General features: G+C 40.0%; 1 long non-coding RNA gene across 1 annotated transcript; it reads right to left on the minus strand.

Annotated features, from left to right (window-relative positions):
* Positions 1–14,214: 14,214 nt before the first annotated feature.
* Positions 14,215–14,692, minus strand: LOC145169503 (uncharacterized). Its single transcript, XR_013742538.1, has 3 exons — positions 14,594–14,692; positions 14,389–14,504; positions 14,215–14,303 (listed from the first exon to the last, which is right to left on the minus strand). It is a non-coding gene; the product is annotated as an uncharacterized LOC145169503 (long non-coding RNA).
* Between the last annotated feature and the right edge of the window lie 7,076 nt (positions 14,693–21,768).

The following is a 21,768-nucleotide window of genomic DNA, read 5'->3' on the forward strand; positions in this document are numbered from 1 at the left end:
ATTTCCAGCACCAAAAGTCGAAAATCTGCACTCTTTCTAACTAACTCATCGAGTGCAAGAACTGACTTGCCGAGTTTGTTGAATATAGTCTTGGACTCGTCGAGTCCCCCCATGGACTCAGCGAGTTCCCTGTGCAGACAGCAATAATTTTGACTTATTTCACTATTTTGCATCAAGTATCAAACAAACAAGCCTAGGCTCTGATACCACTGTAGGGTTTTGAGCATTCTAACACTCCTAAGGTGTACATGCAACCCTAGAAACCTTGGATCCATGTTTGACTAAGCTACATGCAAAATGATTTTTCCAAGGTTCATAATCCTATCTAGCATACATGGGGAACTTTTGAACATAAAAGTTAGCTAGAAAACATACCTTGCAGTAGTTTGGATTCCTTGAAACCTTGTGAGCCTAGCATGTCACACCCCAGCCATCGGCGGAAACACTGGGTGGTGTAATGTCATTCTTCGTGTCACAGTTATATAACATACATTAAACAGTACTAAAGAAAATACATACCTTTATTGATAACTGAAAGTTACATAGCTGTTTTTCTAGGACCTATTACATAATATCCGACTATGACATACTTCTTAATGAACAGAAAGGTAATAGTAAAACTTCTTCTGTTCGAATACATACCAGCTTTTCAAGTTCCTGAAAACACATGCATTTTAAAATACGTCAACATAAAGTTGGTGAGTCCACAGGTTTTGACTCCATAAAATAATACATTTTCCACGTTCAAAAGTATAGTTTTGAAAGTATCATTTTGACTCTCCAACGTTTAGTATATATATCCTAGGTATAATGGTTTACTTACCAAATAAGTATATACCTATAAGTCTCATATATTATAAATATAAATGTTTGTAATTCCATATAAACGAAAGTTACTACGTATAAATCTTATTTCAATTCTATACGAGTATGTGTGTTAGGTATAGTTATCTACTTAATATACAAGTAGTACCTAGGGTATAAGTAGGGGGAAACTTATACTTAACATTAATACTTGTATACGACAAAGTATAATGTTTCTAACAATTTGCTACCATGAGCCTGTAACCGCTGCTATGACATAATACCTCTGATAAAACACACTCATGATTTACCATGAGAAACAACACACTCATGATTTACCATGAGAAACAACACACTCATGATTTACCATGAGAAACAACACCGTACGCTTCATTGACGCCGGAACAATAACAAGTAAAAGGATAGTTCATCACTCGCATTTGGTTGACTATAGCTAACAGTCACAAGTGGGGTGGTCAACCTGTATACTAATTATACATGACTTCCTCGCTCACACGGGATTAACGGTTACAGTTCAGAGGATTTCCGCTAAGATACCCAACCTTAGTTGACGAATATAATTACTTATGTAGACTTCGACGACTTCCTATAGCTCTAACAACAAAAGCATTCTCATGTCTAAGCCCTAAGTTACTAGACTATGCTTTTAAACATTACTCCTAATCTCATAACATTTAGGCAGTATAACAGCTATAGCTTGAAGTAAAACCAGGTTTCATCTTGACATTAAACCAATAACAACAACCACATATAACCTACCAAGTTTTATCTTGTCATAAAACTAATAATAACAACATACTTTATAAATTAACATATAGAACTTCCGAATATAACTTGAGAACTATATCGCACACAACATATATATAGCATCCTAAGTGTAACTTAAGATCTACATTAGTATAATAACATGTTGATAAGTTGATAATAGTTGTATATATTCAAAGATATTATATTTAGAATAACTATACCCCGACTATTATAACTAAATACTATCATATAGACAAACTAGTAATATGTATACAATATTTAGCATGCGTTTTCCCCCAAAATATTAGGAAGTGGGGCCGTGAAACTCACCCTAGTAGCATGATTTTATGTAATCTAAGCAGAAACGGTCAGCGTACGAGGTCGTCGGGGCTCGGGATGCAAGATGGCTTCAGTAAAGGAGAGAGGAGAAAGGGAAATAGTGTAAGGAATAGCTGAAGTCGGACCTGCTATTTATAGTAAGGATTTTGGATTCTCACGTCGTGAGTTTTATAAGGCTCACGTCGTGAGTCATGCATGCTCATCCCGTAGGCTTGCCATTTGCGCCCCTAGCTTCGGAAGGTGTCCCTTTGACTCTTCACGACGTGAATCAATCCTTGCTCACGTTGTGAGTTTGGATCTTAACCCTTCGTAGCCTCGTCACACCTTCTAGATTCCGAGATGTGGCAAAATGACTCATCACGTCGTGAGTTCCGTGCTCACGTCGTGAGTTCAGTCAGATTAGGGTTTCTGACAGCTGAATCTTCGGAAGGTCGTAACTTTCACATACGAACTCCGTTTTTGACGTTCTTTATATGCACGTGTAGGTATTTACAAGTACTACAACTCTCGTTTAGACTCTAATAGATAATTCTAAGTCTATTTTAAATTCCTCTTATTATAGAGATTTATAGTGTTCGGTTAATCATAACTTCTTCATGCGAAGTCAGATTCAAACATTCTCTATATTTTTGGAATCGTATGGACATATACTTTGAGTTGTATCATAAAGAAAGTTCATATTTGTACTAGAATTTATCATGAACTACATAGCACTCTTATAACATTGCTATTTTAACAAAATCACATTACATGATTGGCATAATCACATGTGATTGTTTATTGACCTATTTTGACTAGTGTTACATTCTCCCCCCGTTAGAATAATTTCGTCCCGAAATTTATCTTATGGATGGGGTTTTGTCAAACAGTTGGGGATATTTTTCTTTCATCTGATCTTCACGTTCCCAAGTAAATTCAGGTCCTCGTAAAGAGTTCCATCGAACTTTCAGTATGGGAATATGACTTTGCTTTAATCGTTTGACTTCTCGATCCATGATCTCAACAGGTTCTTCTACAAAGTTGAGTTTCGTATTCACTTGTATCTCTTCAAGAGGTATAACAAGAGTGTCATCGGATAGACATCTTTTGAGGTTTGATACGTGAAAAACATCGTGCACATTACTTAGCTCTTGAGGAAACTTGAGTTGGTATGCGACAGAACCAATTCTTGCTAGAATTTCAAAAGGTCCTATATACCATGGGTTTAGTTTGCCTCGTTTCCCGAATCGAATTACACCTTTCCAAGGAGAGACCTTCAACATTACTTTATCTCCAACTTGGAATTCTAAAGGCCTACGTCTTACGTCAGCATAGCTCTTCTGACGATCACGTGCAACCTTTAATCGATCCTTAATTTGCACGATCTTTTCAGTTGTTTTGTGGATTATTTCTGGTCCATACGTAAGGTATCGCCTGTACGTTTTCTGGCCATCTGCGTATCTCCAACTTCTGCCCAACATACTGGGGAACGACATTTTCGTCCATAAAGAGCCTCAAACGGTGCAGCCTTGATGCTGGTGTGATGACTATTGTTGTAGGAAAACTCAATTAATGGTAAATGAGTATCCCACGCATTTCCAAAATCTATTACACAGGCTCGGAGCATATCTTCTAAAGTCTGAATGGTTCTCTCACTCTGACCATCAGTCTGCGGATGGTAAGTTGTACTCATATCTAGACGTGTTCCTAAGGATTTTTGTAGAGATTGCCAAAATCGTGAAGTGAATCTACTATCTCGGTCATGAATAATAGAATTTGGAACTCCATGCAATCTGACAATTTCCTTAAGATAAACTCTAGTCAGCTTCTCCAGCTTGTCGTTCTCCTTAATTGGTAAGAAATGGGCGGACTTAGTCAATCTATCAACTATTACCCAAATAGTGTCGAACCCACTAGGAGTTTTAGGTAACTTAGTGATGAAGTCCATTGATATCTGCTCTCATTTCCATTCAGGTATTTCTGGTTGTTGAAGTAAACCTGAAGGCTTTTGATGTTCTGCCTTTACTCTAGAACAAGTTAAACATTTGCTCACATAAGTAGCGATTTCTGCCTTCATGTTTGGCCACCAATAATGTAATTTTAAATCTAAGTACATTTTGTCAGAACCTGGATGCACGAAATATCTGGACTTGTGGGCTTCTTCTAAGACCAAGTCCCTGACTCCACCGAACTTAGGTGTCCAAATTCGGTTCATAAAGTGTCGTGTTCCGTCATCTTTTTGTATAATTTGCTTTTCCATTCCTCACAAATCTTCGTTCTTGATGTTTTCTTCTTTTAGAGCCTCAAGTTGAGCTTCTCTAATTTGTGCGGTAAGGTTAGAATGGATAGTTATAGTTAATGCATGTACCCGACGGGGTTTAATATATTCTTTCCGGCTCAAGGCATCTGCTACCACGTTTGCCTTTTCGGGATGATAAAGAATCTCACATTCATAATCATTCAACAATTCGACGCATGTTCGTTGTCTCATATTAAGATCTTTTTGGTTGAACATGTGCTGGAGAGTCTTGTAGTCGGTAAAAATAGTACACTTAGTACCGTATAAGTAATGTCTCCAAATTTTTAGTGCAAAAACTACAGCTCCCAATTCAAGATCATGGGTAGTGTAATTATTCTCATGCACCTTAAGTTGTCGTGATGCATAGGCGATAACTTTTCCTCTTTGCATCAACACACATCCCAATCCTTGATTTGATGCGTCACAGTATACGACGAAATCTTCTGTCTCATCTGGAAGGGATAGGATTGGTGCACTACACAACATTTGCTTCAGTTTCTGAAAAGCAGCTTCTTGTTTTTCTTCCCAGTTGAACTTCGTATCCTTCTGGGTTAGTGTTGTAAGCGGCTTGGCTATTTTGGAGAAATTCTCTATGAATCTACGGTAATAGCCAGCAAGTCCTAGGAATTGACGCACCTCTGTTGGCGTCTTTGGTGCTTCCCAATTCCTGATTGCTTCAACTTTGGATGGGTCAACATGAATTCCTTCGTTGCTAACTACATGGCCTAAAAATTGTACTTCTCTAATCCAAAACTCACATTTGGAGAATTTGGCGTACAACTTTTCTTTTCATAGTAGTTCCAAGATTATTTGCAGGTGTTGACCATGTTCTTCCTTGGTTCGTGAATATATCAATATATCATCGATAAATACGATCATGAATTTATCCAAGTATGGTTTGCAAACACGATTCATGAGATCCATAAACACTGCTGGGGCATTGGACAATCCAAAAGACATAACTAAGAACTCATAATGACCATAACGAGTTCTAAATGCTGTCTTTGGAATGTCATCTTCTTGTACTATGAGTTGATGGTATCCTGATCTAAGATCTATCTTTGAGTAGTAGCTGGATCCTTGCATTTGCTCAAATAGATCATCAATTCTTGGAAGTGGATAACGATTCTTGATCGTTAGCTTGTTCAACTCCCGATAATCAATACACATTCGAAAGGATCCGTCCTTCTTCTTGACAAAAAAGATTGGTGCTCCCCAAGGTGAAAAACTTGGTCGGATAAAGCCTTTGTCAAGAAGTTCTTGTAGTTGGCTAGACAATTCTTGCATTTCGGATGGAGCCAACCGATAAGGAGATTTCGCTACTGGTGCTGTTCCTGGAATTAAGTCGATTCGAAACTCGAGTTGTCGGACGGGAGGTATTCCAGGTAGATCTTCAGGAAACACGTCAGGGAAATCACGTACTTGAGGTATGTCCTTGATTTCTTTTGTCTTTCTCTTCTTATCTACAATGTAGGCTAAGAATGCACTACATTTCTTATGTAGATATTTCTGGGTCTTAGTACAAGAGATGACTTTGAGGTTCTTCCCAGATTTATCACCATAGATAATCAGGGCTTCGCCGTTTGGTAAGGGTAGTCGTATGGCTTTCTCATGACATAGAATTTCGGCGTGGTGTGAAGATAACTAATCCATGCCAATTATGACATCAAAACTACCGATAGGCATTGGCATGAGGTTGACGTGAAAAAGGTAGTTATTAAGAGTTGACAGTTTTCTAGAATTTCATGTGTTTTCTCAGTTTGGCCGTTAGCAACTTCTACTTCATAGATTTCTTTTAATTTGCTAGACTTATGACTTAACAATTTTCTAAACGACGTAGTTATAAAACTTCTATCTGCTCCAGAGTCGAAGAGTATAGTAGCATATAAATTATCTATGTGAAACGTACCAGATACGACCGAAGGGTCCTGGATAGTTTCTCTGCTTCCGATCACAAACGCCCTGCCACGTCCTATGCCTCCTTGACTCCTTAACTTTGGACATTCTTTCTTGTGGTGTCCAACCTCCCCACACTCATAGCATTTTCTTCCTTCACCACGGCCTGTTCCATTATTGGTTTGCTGATCGACTGTTGCAGGTGTTGTGCTCCTGCAGTAACTAGCAGTATGCCCCTTTTTCTTGCACTTCGTGCAGACAAAACAGTCACCTGGATGATGACGGTTGCACTGATTGCACCATGAAGATTTTGGTTGTGTGGGTACTGCTGTCGTGGCTGCACAATTGGTTGCCACTTCTTGTCTTTTCTCAGATGATTGTTTAAGGTTCTTCCTATTAAACTTGCGCTTGTTTGTTCCAGATTTGGGAGACTCGGCCTTTGAGACCACTTTTGTTCCTTGGATCTCTGTGAGGGTTAGCTGATGAGCTATTCTCTTGGTGTTGTCATAGGTCGTAGGCTTTGATGCGATCACCATGCCTTTAATTTGCGATGCTAAACCCCAGATATATCGCTCAATCTTCTTATATTCAGGGGTTATAAGTGTTGGACACATTACTGCAAGATCATTAAATCTAGCGGTATAAGCTTTTATCTCTGAACCCTTCATGGTTAGGGTCCACAATTCTTGTTCCAACTTCTGTATTTCCTCCCTAGGACAATACTCCTCTACTAGCATCATTTTTAGCTCTTCCCATTTCATGGAATTTGCAGTATCATTTCCCATTGTATTCACATGGTTGTTCCACCATGTGAGTGCTACATCAGCGAAAGTACATGCTGCAAATCGTACCTTACAATCATCTGGACAGAAGCTTATTTGAAAGACGGACTCTGTCTTATCTATCCACCTCGTCAAATTAACTACCCCTTCATTTCCATGAAAGCTTTTTGGCCTGCAATTCACAAAATCTTTGTAGGTACATGTTCTAGCGGTCCCTACATGGCTTTCATTTCTAACTCCATCTCTTGTGACATTAGATAGAGCCGCAACAATTCTTTGAGCTATGATTTCTTCCAGTTGTGATGTATTTATTGGAGGGTTTGGTTCTGGTGGTTGTTGTTGTGGTGCTAATGGTCGGTTAGGGTTTAGCCGAGCACTACTCCTTCTAGGCATTTTGTTTTAGTTCCTAAAATAATAAGAATTTTATGAGTTTTGTTAATCATTTAATACACGAGTACTAAATACTTCAATTATTCTTTAAAGTGTAAAACATAATGGACAACACAATGACTACTGTAATATATGCTTCATATTATTACCAGCGGTTACATCAATTTATTTAGGTTTATAAGAGAAAAGTTTCTATAAACATTGCAAATTTTGCAAGGTTTTCTACATCCTTTCTATAAACTTTCCTCTTCTTTCCTTAATTAGTCTGATTTTTCTATTTACACAACCACTAGTTTTAACTTATCTACCAGTAACCTAGGTGATGACCTAGCACGTCCGTGACATTAACAACTTGCTCCTCAAGTGCTTGAGTTCTCTGCTCAAGACTTCCCGTGCGTTCTTCATTTCTTGAGGTTTGATTGTAGAGTTCTAACTCTGCAATCCTTGCATCGTGAGTAATCATGTCGTTATAAGCGAATTTATACGATGATGGACATCCATCACTGATTCTTGATCTCGCTTCCTTTGTCCTTCTAGCCTTCGTACTCTTCCAGAGAGATGAGTAGCCCTTCCTTCGATAATTTCCATCTTATCTTCAATTTTCACACTTTTCTTAAACAATTGAGATAAAGTGTTAACTTCGGAAGAATGTGGGAGATGTGGTCGAGATGATTGACCAGTCTCATACATCTTAGCAACTCTTTCTTCCGCCACCCACCTATCATCGGTTTGTGCGATCCGTGCAAGTTCATCTTAAACTCTGTGACTTCCTGAAGATGTCGCCTTCTGATTCTTCTTAATCTTTTTCCATATCGGTATCGATTTACGTGCCGTGCGTTTCATTTTTGCTCCTCCTGGAACTTTACGGTAACGAGTGTTCATTGGTGGTAAAGATGATTCCACCGATTCTGTCTCCGCCATTGATTCGCTCTCTTCCATTGGTTCACTCTCTTCCCATTCGTTGGAGGGTAAAGGTGCTCCATCGTCAGAAGGTATTGGATGAAAGGTAGTTGGATTTATAGGGTAGTAAGGATCGCCTACCATCATGGGGAATGAAGCTTCCTCTTCTTCATCCGTATCCTCGATGATTATCCATTCTCGTGAATGTGCCATGTCGAATTCCGATACATTTTGGATCACCAAGAGTTTAGTCTATCAAATATTATTCCCAAATTAAATAGTTCATATGATCTGATCATAATAAAATGTAGTTGCGCACCTACACCTAGTTGTGATAGGATCTACGCACATATAAACTTTAGTTGGAATATTTGATCTAAATCCTTGAGATCAAAAACATTCCGGGTATTAAGGTGCATTCTCATCGCGGGTCTGAGTCTTTATATATGACTCTATATTCCTATTTATTGTATTCACACTTTAACTGTTGTTTGTTACTTCAGGCCTATCCGATAAGGCTCGGGCCAGTCAGGACAGTCGAAAGGGCAGGATCATTTTAGCATATAGCCGTTCTGGAATCCAGCGACCAAAATCGACATGTCTATCCTTGTCACCGCTCCCGTAAGTAGTCCTTCAGTAGAATAAATAAATAATACTTTTTATTGTAGGCTAAGGGATATTCCTAAACCTAATAGAGTAAGCCCTAAACTATAGATGTGCTTTCCTAAGAAAGTACTAGTTCACTATAGTTATTAGCTCTAATACCAATTTTTGTCACACCCCCAGCCATCGGCGGAAACACCGGGTGGTGTAACGTCATTCTTCGTATCACAGTTATATAACATACATTGAACAATACTAAAGAAAATACATACCTTTATTGATAACTGAAAGTTACATAACTGTTTTTCTAGGACCTATTACATAATATCCGACTATGGCATACTTCTTAATGAACAGAAAGGTAATAGTAAAACTTCTTCTGTTCGAATACATACCAGCTTTTCAAGTTCCTAAAAACACATGCATTTTAAAATACGTCACCATAAAGTTGGTGAGTCCACAGGTTTTGTCTCCATAAAATAATACATTTTCCACGTTCAAAAGTATATTTTTGAAAGTATCATTTTGACTCTCCAACGTTTAGTACATATATCTTAGGTATAATGGTTTACTTACCAAATAAGTATATACCTATAAGTCTCATATATTATAAATATAAATGTTTGTAATTCAATATAAACGAAAATTACTACGTATAAATCTTATTTCAATTCTATACGAGTATGTGTGTAAGGTATAGTTATCTACTTAATATACAAGTAGTACCTAGGGTATAAGTAGGGGGAAACTTATACTTAACATTAATACTTGTATACGACAAAGTATAATGTTTCTAACAATTTGCTACCATGAGCCTGTAATCGCTCCTATGACATAATACCTCTGATAAAACACACTCATGATTTACCATGAGAAACAACACACTCATGATTTACCATGAGAAACAACACCGTACGCTTCATCGACGCCGGAACAATAACAAGTAAAAGGATAGTTCATCACTCGCTTTTGGTTGACTGTAGCTAACAGTCACAAGTGGGGTGGTCAACCCGTATACTAATTATACACGACTTCCTCGCTAAGATCCCCAATCTTAGTTGATGAATAGAATTACTCATGTAGACTTCGACAGCTTCCTATAGCTCTAACAACAAATGCATTCCCATGTCTAAACCCTAAGTTACTAGACTATTCTTTTAAACATTACTCCTAATCTCATAACATTTAGGCAGTATAACAGCTATAGCTTGAAGTAAAACCAGGTTTCATCTTGACATAAAACCAATAACAACAACAACATATAACCTACCAAGTTTTATCTTGTCATAAAACTAATAATAACAACATACTTTATAAATTAACATATAGAACTTCCGAATATAACTTCGGAACTATATCGCACACAACATATATATAGCATCCTAAGTGTAACTCAAGATCTACATTAGTGTAATAACATGCTGATAAGTTGATAATAGTTGTATATATTCAAAGATATTATATTTAGAATAACTATACCCCGGCTATTATAACTAAATACTATCATATAGACATAATAGTAATATGTATACAATATTTAGCATGCGTTTTCCCCCAAAATATTAGAAAGTGGGGCTGTGAAACTCACCCTAGTAGCGTGATTTTATGTAATCTAAGGAGAAACGGTCACCGTACGAGGTCGTCGGGGCTCGGGATGCAAGATGGCTTCAGCAAAGGAGGGAGGAGAAAGGGAAATAGTGTAAGGAATAGCTGAAGTCGGACCTGCTATTTATAGTAAGGATTTTGGACTCTCACGTCGTGAGTTTTATAAGGCTCACGTCGTGAGTCATGCATGCTCATCCCGTAGACTTGCCATTTGTGCCCATAGCTTCGGAAGGTGTCCCTTTGACTCCTCACGACATGAATCAATCCTTGCTCACATCGTGAGTTTGGATCTTATCCCCTCGTAGCCTCGTCACACCTTCTAGATTTCGAGATGTGGTAAAATGACTCATCACGTCGTGAGTTCTGTGCTCACGTCGTGAGTTCAGTCAGATTAGGGTTTCTGACAGCTGAATCTTCTTAAGGTCGTAACTTTCACATACGAACTCCGCTTTTGACGTTCTTTATATGCACGCGTAGGTATTTACAAGTACTACAACTCTATTTTAGACTCCAATAGCTAATTCTAAGTCTATTTTAAATTTTCCTCTTATTATAGAGATTTATAGTGCTCGGTTAATCATAACTTCTTCATGCAAAGTCAGATTCAGATATTCTCTATATTTTTGGAATCGTATGGACATATACTTTGTGTTGTATCATAAAGAAAGTTCATATTTGTATTAGAATTTATCGTGAACTATATAGCACTCTTATCACATTACTAGTTTAACAAAATCACATTACATGATTGGCATAATCACATGTGATTGTTTATTGACCTATTTTGACTAATGTTACATAGCACCCCAAGTGTGATGCCTCAAATGTCTCACACAACACCAAATGCTTTTGGAATGACTTGAGAGAAATTTCACACACTTAGAAATCGGTTATGCCCTCTCACTCTTGCTTAAGTGGCTGATTTTGGTGAACATGTTGATCCTTATATAGTGTGTTACAATCACTACTAGAAAAACAGCGTTTTACGACCCGCAATGCGTGTCGTAAAACGCTCAGACGACGCGCAAATGCGTGTCAAGGAAGGCCCTGTCATAACGAGAAACGACACGCTTTTGCGCGTCGTCTATGGACGACGCGCATTTACGACGCACATTTATGACACGCAATGCGTATCATTAAAGCCGATGTCAAGAAAGGTCATGTCATAAATGAAGATGACACACATTTTTGCATATCGTAATTTTAATTTTTTTTAAAAAAAAATTATTTATAGATTTACTAATTTTCAAATTAAGTTTGCATTTCATGTCTCATAATAGAAAATAAAATACTATATACAAAAATACAATCCATTGCACAAACGTTAATGTCATACAAATAATCATTCCAATAGTAGACAAATGTAATACATCAAATGTGAAAGAGATGAAAGTCATCAACAAATAATACTTGAACTACAAGATCTTGTTGCCCACCTTCACAACATCCGAGCTAGTTTGCTTGACACTATGCACATCAACAAGACCTACAAATTTGAATAATGCAACCATTAGATTCACATAAACCAACAAATCCCAATATGTAAAAATAAGCCAAAAAAAACCAAAAATAACTTTAAGAATGGGGTAATGAGGTAAAATATGAGGTTGAAAGTATCTGGCAACCAAATTTTAACATACTAGTTCTTGTACAATAACCCTTCAAAGAACCAAAAAAATATGAGATAATTATGATAAGTATCATTTTAAATAAAAAAATTACAAATTAATATCACCAGTAACAGTGTCAGGCTGCAAAACATTAAAAAAGTGATTCTATAATCTATATATACATGACTTTATGGGAAGTACCATTAAAGAGATATTCATGGGAAATTTTAAGGGGTGAATGACATCTTCACCCCTGCTGCTGCCACCAACACCACGTGGATATAGAAGATTTCATATGAGTTATAAAAAAAAGTTCAGTGAAGGATCTATACAACAAGCACCTGGATATTGAAGACTTCTTTGTTATTTCCTTGAAGGTTTCCATCAACATTGAAGGAAAATATCATACCAGCCATACAAATGCATAATCCTTCTTGAAGTATCTATACACCAAGCCAACCAGATAAGAATTAAAGACACTGTGATGCATTATGAAATCAAATAAAAAATAAGTTAAAATGATGAACAATGAGAGTTCAGGTTAAGAACTTAGTCAAACAGTAAAATGATTGATGAAAAGTACCTTGAATTTCATGTGCTCCTCGTTGAGACTCTCCAATGTCATCCCACCTTAGGAGGGGAAGAGACTAACTTAGAAGTTTTTATTTATTACATTCTACATGTGATCTGTTTGGTTTTGATTACTTGAAAAAAACTAAAAATTAAAATTTTAGACAATTGGTTACCTTAAAACAGCTTTACCTTGAATTCAACTACAAAGTTGCAAAACCCCACAAAATCAGATAATCCGCAAACAAAACATGAAAACCAACAACGGATCCGATTTCAGAAAAGAGACTGCATAAAATATTAAGAAAAAAAAATACTTCCAGAATCAGACAAACTTTAATTCTAAAACAACTAATCTTAACATCATCCAACCAAAATGTAATACAAACACAGACATCAAAACAAGTCCTCAACTCTCTAATCCATCTCTATAGTACCTGAAAGAAAGTGAGCAAACAAAACCATGAATGAAAGGGCATTTTAGTCATTTAATCAACACTCAAATCAAGACATTTTTACAAGCTATGGGGGTGTTTGAAAGTGATTATATGCATATGTTTGTTATATCAAAATCAGAATCTCAAGCTATAATTTCTTGAAGTTAGGTTTGATGGGGTTACAACTTGAAGGGTATATAAGTAATTTTACCTAAGGTATATATGTTACTGACGCAACATCTGCTGAAGCTGAAGCACTTGGTTTCTTTGATCAGGTGGTAGCTGATTAACTTGATCTGGTGTTAGACTCATTACTTGCTGAAGTAATGCCTTCTCCATATCTGGACTTAACTGCACACATGCAAATAAATAAATAAATAACAAGTTAAGAAAAAAGAAAAAAAAGAATTTACTGATGTAGGTCGTGGAGGCTGAGTGGCTGAGGTCATATGAGCAGGAAGAAAGGATGACGTGGCAGTGGGTCCCACTGCATTTTCAGGCATCCAATTCGATCCCCTTTCTGGTTGTTGTTGTGAAGGGATTCCCATTTGATTAAAATCCATTCCTACATGTGAACCTCCTGTCCTTTAACATCATCATCACTGTTTTCCTTATTCTATACAACCTATTGAGTTCAAAAGGTAAAGGTGTTTGATGGTAAAAAAAAAATAAAGTCAAACTACCTGTTGCTCTGGATCATCAGCTTGATATTTTGCAGCTCTTCATCACTAAATCTGTTCCCATATAAGAATTGTGCCTGCATCCACAGTAACCACAAGGGAAATGATCTTCATAGGTGCTCATTAACTAGAACTAATTACAATCGATAATCTCTCTGATCATCTTTAAACAGGGTTAAATGCTTGCATTCATTTCTCATATTCTTCTTTTTATTAACAAATGTTTCAGGTTACATATATTTTTTTTATTATCAGTAAAGAAACAAAAACATGTTATTATAAAATAAAAAATAAAGCAGATTGTGTATATACCGGTAGCCAGAGTAAGGCATGTTGCTATTTTTGGCACACATGCAATTAAATATATGACTTATGAGACCACATCAAACAAAATTAAACATACCTGGATTGCATCCAAATGTGTTTGTATATATCATGCATTTCACGAGAAAGATCATCTTTGCATAATCCTAGGTTACTCAACACCATCAGCAGCTTTTGATGTGGATGTGTAATACTTCCAAGAAGAGGATCAGATAAACTTTCTTCCAGATCATCAACACGATGCCTATTTTGAAAAGATGAATTTTCTTTATTTAATATATTTTGACCAATCTCGCTTCCAATTTGCTCCAAGTAACCTAATAATTTGCATCATATGGTATGGATCCATTATAAGTTAACAAAAAAATGGAAAAAAAAAGACAGAAATACCCCTCTCCATACCAGCAAAATCAAGCAAACAGTTTAAGAACGAAAGCCTAACGGATTCTTGAGTTTCTTGAAACAGTATAAACGCATCTTCTGAATTTCTTGCTTCGCTCCCTAAAGACTGCATCATCCTGCAATAATAGCATTTTGATTTTAATCTCTTACTTTTATTGATTTGTTGTTTATTGTAATCTCTTACTTTTATATTTCTTAAACTTACATATCTATCTGATCCATTGCTGTGACCATAACTGAACGGAATGCTAAAGGCAAGTGAGAAATTGTGTATAAAGATTTATTTCTCTCAAGAACAGAAACTAGAATCCATGATTCATTTTTTGATATTTCTTCAGTTGAAGCCCTCATCTGTTAATGGAATAGATTTTCAAGATTCTGGTCAGTCAAGGGACGTGAATGTGGTTGGAGAAAAGAAAAAACTGGATGAACGTATCTTAAAAGCAGAAGCTTGAATGCCACAAACCCTTGACCTGTATGGAAGAACCCATTAGCAAAATACATGAACCCTAGTTGATTGATTTCAGAAAATCGAGAAGGGAGTTGCCTACCTATGGTGTGCGACGGGAGGACGGGCACCAGCGAGGGTTAGGCGGAGACGGGAGGCTGAGCACCTGTGGAAACAAGGGAGATGAGAACGCACACTACTACAATCATATTTAGAGAGAAATCAGAAATCGTCAAATCAGTTCTTAATTCATAATATTGGGATATCAATTTTTTCTAGGGTCGTGTCAGATGGAGATGGTGACTCCAAGGACGACCAACCCTAGTATATCGATGATGGTGGGGAAGCCGGCAAACGAAGGTGAATCATCCACCCATGCTCTGGTTTGTCTTGCTTTTGTGAGGTCCTGAACAAAAAGCCCTAGAATTAGGGAGGATGTATTTGAAGCGGGAGATATGAGAGAACACAGATGAAGAGAAGAAGAGGCTCGTATGAGCCTGAGGTCACCGACGTTGAGAAGCATTTGTGTGGAGCTCGTGTTGAATGATTTATGAAATCACGAGAAACCTTCATCGCCGGGAAGAGAGATTGTAGATGGAAGGGAAAGAGGAGATAGAAGTGAACGAGAGATGGAGACGAAACCAACCCTAAAGCCATGGCGGGGTTTTCAACTTTTCTAATTTTTTTGGAATTCTTTTTCCTGTTGCTACTAAAGATGAAGATGCGCGTTTCATTAAAAAAAATATAAAACGACATGATTTCACGACACGCTTTTTATGATAGGTGCCATCCGCGTTTTTATTTTTTTTTGTTGTGACACTAATTTTAGGGCACGCAAAAATGCGCATCCTAAATCCTTCACATTTTGGGAAAGCTGACATCATTTTTAGGGCACACACTTTTTCGCATCGTAAAACAGCGAGTGTCATGCTTTGCGCGTCATTAAAGGGTATTTTTCTAGTAGTGAATTAGGGTTACACCATGTAAACCCTAATTGTCATGACCTTTCATTTCCATGACCCATGGGTTATATAACCACCATGGAGCATGCATGGAGCATCCTATGGGTTTTAGCCCAACTTGATAATCCATGGAGCATAAGCCCACTATACAAGTATGGATGATTTACACAATCAACTCATATATTTAATTAGTCTTCTTTTGATCACTTAATTAATTCCAAATTAATTCTTGATCAATACTAATTAAATAATTATATTAATATATTAGAACTTATAATATATTAATAAACCATAAGTGTTATTTCTCTCATTTTAGTCTATCCAAATGCATGATGCCATGCAACCCAAATGGACCATGCCAAACCGGGTCAAGTACATAGCAGAAATAGTTATGGACTTAGACACCTTATCCAATAGAAATGTTGTACTAAAGTGCAGCCGCGTGCCCAGTTCCTCATGGAACTTCTGCCAGAACCGGGAGGTAAATCTAACATTTTGGTCGGAAACAATAGAGACTGGAACCCTATGGCAAGCGACGATCTTGCGAACATACACGTCAGCCAACTTCTTGGCCGAAGAACTCTCCCGTATAGCAAAGAAATGAGCACTCTTGGTTAATCGATCCACGATGACCCATATAGCATCAAACCCCTTCGCCGTCCTCGGCAGTTTGGTAATGAAATCCATCGTGATCTGTTCCCATTTCCACATGGGAATCTCTAGGGGCTGCAGCATACCATGCAGCCTCTGATGCTCGGCCTTGACCATCCTACAAGTCAAGAACCTCTCGACGTACCCAGCGATTTCCCGTTTCATACATGGCCACCAATAACTCAAGCTCAGGTCTCTGTACATCTTGGTGACCCCCGAGTGAATAGAGAAATGAGACTTATGGGCCTCCTCCATGACTTTCTGTCTGACACCACCAGACATCGGAACCCCACCCCGACCGCATCGGGTCAACTATCCCCGACTATCCTACACAAACCAGGTGTTCTCACCCCTGATCCTCTCCAGCTTCCAATTCTCAGGTCGCATGCCCTCAACCTGAGCATTTCTGATCAAACTCACAAGCGGAGAATCCACCGCTATCCTCATACATATCGATGGGGTGGAAGACCCAACTGACTTGCGGCTCAAGGCGTCCGCCACCACATTCGCTTTACCAGGATGGTAAAGGATCTCACAATCATAGTCCTTGACTACGTCCAGCCACCTGCGCTGCCTCATATTCAGGTCCGGCTGATCCATGATGTGTTTCAAGCTCTTGTGATCCGTGTATATGGTACAACGGACCCCGTACAGGTAATGTCTCCATATCTTGAGAGCGAACACCACCGTTCCCAGCTCTAAAACATGAGTAGGATATCTCGTCTCATGCGGCTTCAGCTGCGGCGACGCGTAGGCTATCACCCGTCCTCTCTGCATGAGGACCGCCCCCAAGCCTGTGATGGATGCATCACAGAACACTACAAAATCCTCAACCCCCTCTGGGAGAGTCAAAACTGGATCCTCGCACAACCGCTGACGGAGGATCTCAAATGCCCTCTGTTGCTCAGGGCCCCACCGGAAATCCATCCCCTTCCTCGTCAGACAAGTGAGGGGTACTGCAATCTTGGAGAAATCCCTAATAAATCTCTGGTAGTACCCTGCTAATCCCAAAAAACTCTTGATATCCGAGGGATATCTCGGCACCTCCAACTACATGACTGCCTCGATTTTGGTTGGATCGACCAGAATCCCCTCCTGGTTAACGAGATGTCCGAGGAATTGGACCTCTCGTAACCAAAACTCACACTTCGAGAACTTAGCATACAACCGTTCTCGTCTCAAAACTCCCAATATCTCCCTGAGGTGCTCCTCGTGCTTCTCTCTGGTCTTGGAATATACCAAGATATCATCAATAAACACTATGATCGAGCGATCAAGCATCGGTCTGCAGACCCAAATCATCATGTCCATAAATACTGCTGGCGTATTGGTGAGCCCAAATGGCATCACCACGAACTCGTAATGACCATAACGAGTCCGAAACGCGGTCTTCTCCACGTCCTCCTCTCTGACCCAGACCTGATGATACCCCGACCTCAAATCTATCTTGGAGAACCAAGATGCACCCTGTAACTGATCAAAGAGATCATCTATCCTCGGGAGTGGATAACAGTTCTTCATCGTCAACTTTTTCAACTCCCTATAATCGATGCACATCCGGTACGAACCGTCCTTCTTCCTGAAGAAGAGGATCGGTTCTCCCCATGGAGAACTGCTAAGTCAAATGAACTTCTTGCCCAGCAGTTCCTGCAGCTGCAATGACAGCTCCTGCATCTTGGGTGGCGCCAACCGGTACGGCGCCTTAGCGATAGGGGCCGCACCAGGTACCAGGTCGATTCGAAACTCGACCTGCCTCTCCGGAGGTATCCCTGGCAACTCCTCCAGAAACACATCTGCAAACTCCCTGACTACTGGAACCTCTGTAACTGAAATCTGATCCATGGCTCGCTTATTCACCACATACGCCAGAAAACCCGCACACCCGTGCTGAATATACTGTCGAGCTCTGGCAGCTGAACAAAATCCTGATCCCACTCTGGTGCCCTCGCCGTATACCATCAGTTCTCCCCCACTTGGGGTTCGAACTACCACTCGCTGGCCCTTGCAATCTATCATAGCACCGAAACGCCTAAGCCAATCCATCCCCACAATCACACACACTTCCCCCGTGGGAATAGGAATAAAATCTATCGGAAAGGATACTCCGAAGATCTCCAACTCGCATCCTCGGTAGACCGAAGAAACAGAAACTCTGTTTTCGTTGGCGATGGAGACTCGCAACGGACACTCTAGCTCACCTACTGGCACACTGAATTCCCTACTAAAAGCCTGAGATACGAAAGACCGACTCACCCCCGAGTCAAATAAAACCAATACAGGCAAGGAGTTCACTAAAAACATACCAGCAACCACATCCGGTGCTGCCCTGGCCTCCTCTGCCGTAAGCTGGAAGGCACGCCCCTGAGCCTTCGTAGGCTCGGCCTTAACTGGCCTCCCATCTGCAATCCTCAATGTAGCTGGCGCTGGAGCATGTGCCGTCCTGGCTGCGAGCTGTGGACAGTTGGTCTTCATGTGACCAACCTGATTACAGTGATAGCATATACTCATATCCGATGCAGGGGCGGACTGGCGACAGTCCCTAGCATAGTGCCCCTCCTTGCCACACTTGTGGCACCCACTACCCGCTCGTCAAACTCTAGAATGACCCTTTCTGCACTTTCCACAAGTGCGACTCTGCTGACCCCCTGTCCTAGAATCAGCAGTCTTAGACCGCTTCGACGTCGGCTGAGACTGTGTCGGGGCCTGCCGTTACTCCCTCGAATGCAGCTCAATCTCCAACTCACGCCGCCTAGCGGCCTCCTGTAGCTCCAGCAGAGTATCACATCGCTGGGTAGACACAAACTTTCGGATGTCGGTCTTGAGCATGCTCAAATAACGATTCATCAGATCCTGCTCGGAAGCAAACTCTAGGCAGAACATCGCCCTCTCTTTGAACATACGGGTGATCTCCGTCACCGACTCCCCATATTATCTCAAACTCAAGAACTCCTGAGCCAATCGTTCCCTCTCAACCTGTGGAATGTATCGGGTGCGAAACATATCCATGAACTGCTCCCAAGTAACATTAGCTCTCTAATCATCAGTGTACGACCCCGTCGTAAATCTCCACCAGTCCTTGGCCCCGGACCTAAGCAGGTTCAGAGCACACCTAATCTTCTGGTCAGTAGGACACGAGAAAGTAAAGAAACACCCCTTCATAGCGGAAACCCACCTCATAGCCTTGATGGGGTCCTGAGTCCCATCAAAAGTAGGGGGCTTCGTGTTATCGAAGTCCCGGTACTAGAATCCCCGACTGGCTCCTCCTCCTCCTCTTGCCGCTGTTACAGCCGATACAGCTGCAACGGCAGACGTCTCCGCAAGGGTTGCGTAACGCTCGTCGAAATACTCAACCATGACGGTCTTAATAGACCCAAACATCTTCGGTAACTGTGCCCGGAACATAGCAGCGACCTCATCATGCAGGATCTCTCGAATCCTAGCATCTAGCTCCTCTGTACCCATCTGCACCACAACCTCAGGTGCTGTTGGACCCTCCTGGCCTCCATCTCCTGATCCTGATCCCGACCCGGATCCAGACACAAAGCGTCTCGTAACCACCATACTGAAAAATATAACAGGAAGATATCAGACATTCCGCATAAATAGCTGGGAACCAGCTCCCGACTAAACCCTAGGTGTTGTGACTTCCTTGCTACGCGTGTGGGTCCTGTGCTTTCAGTAGTACGGGCCCATACTACCTTCCACACCTACCCATATTTGTCTCAAGTATCATCACAACACCCTAACAATATACATGCATATGGTGGTCGCTCTATTTCACTCATCCATGAGGCTTCCACCAATCCGTGCAGCACTAGTGTATGCTAACCATACATAACACTGGACCGTATAGACTTTCGAATATCGGATCCTACCCTAAGCCCTAATCAATAAGAACAGAACATAAGGCCAAATAAAACATTCTCGGGCTATAAGATCTTAATTATGTACAGTCGCGATACATACACAAGCAACTACAGTAATGATGTCAATCTCATATAAGGAAAACCCTAGGCTAGCAGTCATCATGTAATCAGGAAATTCTATCATGCAATTTCCTGAAGATCCCTAGCCTAGTTCTAGATTGCTGTTCTAACATATCACATAATCAATTAACGGTATGGTATTTTGGAGTCTACTTACTGGCTCTGGCTGATCGTACACCCTGCATCCTCCTTTACTCATTTTGAAAACCATTTAAAACCATTTTGAAAATTTTTCCTCGATTTGAGACTGGATTCACACGAATGTTCCTCCAATTCACTCAAACCAAGGCTCTGATACCAACTTGTAACACCCAAAAATTTCAAGCCAATTTTAAACTTTTTCAAAACACTTAAAACCATTTAACATTACATAGTTTGTTTTGAAAATAATAATTATCAGAGTGTCCCAGTATAAAATCATAAAATCATAACAGCAGGAGGAGCGGTACGATCATGCCTTCTCCTTCCCGCGATCACCAGAAGTACCTTAAACAACAAACTGAAACTGTAGGCCCGAAAGCTTAGTAAGCTACCCCCAAAATACCAACCTCATATAACCATAATCATATCATGTCAACAATATATATATATATATATATATATATATATATATATACATCTCAGCATGCATCATGAGCCTTCAGCCTGACTGGACCGCCTCGCAGGCCTTCAGTCTATCCGAACCGCTCTCCGAGCCTTTGGCACGTCTGGACCGCCTCTCAGGGCCTTCAGCCTATCCGGACCGCTCGTCGGGCTTCAGTCTGACTACAATACCTTTTTGGGTTTGTAGTCTATCCGGTCCGCCCTGGGTATGTTGGCCTTCAGCACGAAGCAGGACCGGCTCAACCCAACCCCTCAATCAAACAAACATGTGCACATACATATCTTACATTATCATAATAGTAGTTAAACCGATCTAGCAGATCAAATAGCATAACAATATCCTATAACCAAGACACCGACCTACCCAGGTCACTAACATAGCATAATCCTATAACCAGGATACCAACCAAACCAGGTCACTAAGCACAAGCATATCACCATCCAAACTACCAGGATGCACAACAATATATATCATGCAACAATCCGGATACAAATCCATAAAGGATCGGCCTTGGTGCCTTAGACCCTGTTGATATAGTGAGGATAACTCACCTCGCTAGTAGTGTTGAGTACTATAACTCTCTGACTGCTGTCTCACCAGAAATCCCGAACTGACACATAATAAACACTAGGTTAATACCCGACATAACTCCCTTGACTAAGTGTCCACATTCCTCATTTAGTCCATTCTCTTTATTGGGCCAACGCCCAATACCAAGTCCTTGACTTG

This window comes from Lactuca virosa, chromosome 4, assembly GCF_052849685.1.
Source record: "Lactuca virosa cultivar CGN04683 chromosome 4, Lactuca_virosa_CGN04683_v6, whole genome shotgun sequence".
Lineage (NCBI taxonomy): Eukaryota > Viridiplantae > Streptophyta > Magnoliopsida > Asterales > Asteraceae > Lactuca > Lactuca virosa.